Below are 3,674 nucleotides of genomic sequence, written 5' to 3' on the forward strand. Positions count from 1 at the left end.
TCACTGACAAGACAATTTCGGCGCCGTTTAATTGCCTCCCTCGTATCGCCCGCGTCGGCTGCGGTGCCCTAAGAGAGCGAAAATCCCAATACTGCGCGGTCACTGACAAGACAATTTCGGCGCCGTTTAATTGCCTCCCTCGTATCGCCCGCGTCGGCTGCGGTGCCCTAAGAGAGCGAAAATCCCAATACTGCGCGGTCACTGACAAGACAATTTCGGCGCCGTTTAATTGCCTCCCTCGTATCGCCCGCGTCGGCTGCGGTGCCCTATTAGAGCGAAAATCCCAATACTGCGCGGTCACTGACAAGACAATTTCGGCGCCGTTTAATTGCCTCCCTCGTATCGCCCGCGTCGGCTGCGGTGCCCTAAGAGAGCGAAAATCCCAATACTGCGCGGTCACTGACAAGACAATTTCGGCGCCGTTTAATTGCCTCCCTCGTATCGCCCGCGTCGGCTGCGGTGCCCTATTAGAGCGAAAATCCCAATACTGCGCGGTCACTGACAAGACAATTTCGGCGCCGTTTAATTGCCTCCCTCGTATCGCCCGCGTCGGCTGCGGTGCCCTAAGAGAGCGAAAATCCCAATACTGCGCGGTCACTGACAAGACAATTTCGGCGCCGTTTAATTGCCTCCCTCGTATCGCCCGCGTCGGCTGCGGTGCCCTAAGAGAGCGAAAATCCCAATACTGCGCGGTCACTGACAAGACAATTTCGGCGCCGTTTAATTGCCTCCCTCGTATCGCCCGCGTCGGCTGCGGTGCCCTAAGAGAGCGAAAATCCCAAGACTGCGCGGTCACTGACAAGACAATTTCGGCGCCGTTTAATTGCCTCCCTCGTATCGCCCGCGTCGGCTGCGGTGCCCTAAGAGAGCGAAAATCCCAATACTGCGCGGTCACTGACAAGACAATTTCGGCGCCGTTTAATTGCCTCCCTCGTATCGCCCGCGTCGGCTGCGGTGCCCTAAGAGAGCGAAAATCCCAATACTGCGCGGTCACTGACAAGACAATTTCGGCGCCGTTTAATTGCCTCCCTCGTATCGCCCGCGTCGGCTGCGGTGCCCTAAGAGAGCGAAAATCCCAATACTGCGCGGTCACTGACAAGACAATTTCGGCGCCGTTTAATTGCCTCCCTCGTATCGCCCGCGTCGGCTGCGGTGCCCTAAGAGAGCGAAAATCCCAATACTGCGCGGTCACTGACAAGACAATTTCGGCGCCGTTTAATTGCCTCCCTCGTATCGCCCGCGTCGGCTGCGGTGCCCTAAGAGAGCGAAAATCCCAATACTGCGCGGTCACTGACAAGACAATTTCGGCGCCGTTTAATTGCCTCCCTCGTATCGCCCGCGTCGGCTGCGGTGCCCTAAGAGAGGGAAAATCCCAATACTGCGCGGTCACTGACAAGACAATTTCGGCGCCGTTTAATTGCCTCCCTCGTATCGCCCGCGTCGGCTGCGGTGCCCTAAGAGAGCGAAAATCCCAAGACTGCGCGGTCACTGACAAGACAATTTCGGCGCCGTTTAATTGCCTCCCTCGTATCGCCCGCGTCGGCTGCGGTGCCCTAAGAGAGCGAAAATCCCAATACTGCGCGGTCACTGACAAGACAATTTCGGCGCCGTTTAATTGGCTCCCTCGTATCGCCCGCGTCGGGTGCGGTGCCCTAAGAGAGCGAAAATCCCAAGACTGCGCGGTCACTGACAAGACAATTTCGGCGCCGTTTAATTGGCTCCCTCGTATCGCCCGCGTCGGCTGCGGTGCCCTAAGAGAGCGAAAATCCCAATACTGCGCGGTCACTGACAAGACAATTTCGGCGCCGTTTAATTGCCTCCCTCGTATCGCCCGCGTCGGCTGCGGTGCCCTATTAGAGCGAAAATCCCAAGACTGCGCGGTCACTGACAAGACAATTTCGGCGCCGTCTAATTGGCTCCCTCGTATCGCCCGCGTCGGCTGCGGTGCCCTATGAGTGCGAAAATCCCAAGACTGCGCGGTCACTGACAAGACAATTTCGGCGCCGTTTAATTGGCTCCCTCGTATCGCCCGCGTCGGCTGCGGTGCCCTAAGAGAGCGAAAATCCCAATACTGCGCGGTCACTGACAAGACAATTTCGGCGCCGTTTAATCGCCTCCCTCGTATCGCCCGCGTCGGCTGCGGTGCCCTATTAGAGCGAAAATCCCAATACTGCGCGGTCACTGACAAGACAATTTCGGCGCCGTTTAATTGCCTCCCTCGTATCGCCCGCGTCGGCTGCGGTGCCCTAAGAGAGCGAAAATCCCAATACTGCGCGGTCACTGACAAGACAATTTCGGCGCCGTTTAATTGCCTCCCTCGTATCGCCCGCGTCGGCTGCGGTGCCCTAAGAGAGCGAAAATCCCAATACTGCGCGGTCACTGACAAGACAATTTCGGCGCCGTTTAATTGCCTCCCTCGTATCGCCCGCGTCGGCTGCGGTGCCCTAAGAGAGCGAAAATCCCAATACTGCGCGGTCACTGACAAGACAATTTCGGCGCCGTTTAATTGCCTCCCTCGTATCGCCCGCGTCGGCTGCGGTGCCCTAAGAGAGCGAAAATCCCAATACTGCGCGGTCACTGACAAGACAATTTCGGCGCCGTTTAATTGCCTCCCTCGTATCGCCCGCGTCGGCTGCGGTGCCCTAAGAGAGCGAAAATCCCAAGACTGCGCGGTCACTGACAAGACAATTTCGGCGCCGTTTAATTGCCTCCCTCGTATCGCCCGCGTCGGCTGCGGTGCCCTAAGAGAGCGAAAATCCCAAGACTGCGCGGTCACTGACAAGACAATTTCGGCGCCGTTTAATTGCCTCCCTCGTATCGCCCGCGTCGGCTGCGGTGCCCTATTAGAGCGAAAATCCCAATACTGCGCGGTCACTGACAAGACAATTTCGGCGCCGTTTAATTGCCTCCCTCGTATCGCCCGCGTCGGCTGCGGTGCCCTAAGAGAGCGAAAATCCCAATACTGCGCGGTCACTGACAAGACAATTTCGGCGCCGTTTAATTGCCTCCCTCGTATCGCCCGCGTCGGCTGCGGTGCCCTAAGAGAGCGAAAATCCCAAGACTGCGCGGTCTCTGACAAGACAATTTCGGCGCCGTTTAATTGGCTCCCTCGTATCGCCCGCGTCTCGCTGCGGTGCCCTATGAGTGCGAAAATCCCAAGACTGCGCGGTCACTGACAAGACAATTTCGGCGCCGTTTAATTGCCTCCCTCGTATCGCCCGCGTCGGCTGCGGTGCCCTAAGAGAGCGAAAATCCCAATACTGCGCGGTCACTGACAAGACAATTTCGGCGCCGTTTAATTGCCTCCCTCGTATCGCCCGCGTCGGCTGCGGTGCCCTAAGAGAGCGAAAATCCCAATACTGCGCGGTCACTGACAAGACAATTTCGGCGCCGTTTAATTGCCTCCCTCGTATCGCCCGCGTCGGCTGCGGTGCCCTAAGAGAGCGAAAATCCCAATACTGCGCGGTCACTGACAAGACAATTTCGGCGCCGTTTAATTGCCTCCCTCGTATCGCCCGCGTCGGCTGCGGTGCCCTAAGAGAGCGAAAATCCCAATACTGCGCGGTCACTGACAAGACAATTTCGGCGCCGTTTAATTGCCTCCCTCGTATCGCCCGCGTCGGCTGCGGTGCCCTAAGAGAGCGAAAATCCCAAGACTGCGCGGTCTCTGACAA

The sequence above is a fragment of the Ixodes scapularis genome, unplaced genomic scaffold (genome assembly GCF_016920785.2).
Source record: "Ixodes scapularis isolate PalLabHiFi unplaced genomic scaffold, ASM1692078v2 ptg000504l_1__unscaffolded, whole genome shotgun sequence".
Lineage (NCBI taxonomy): Eukaryota > Metazoa > Arthropoda > Arachnida > Ixodida > Ixodidae > Ixodes > Ixodes scapularis.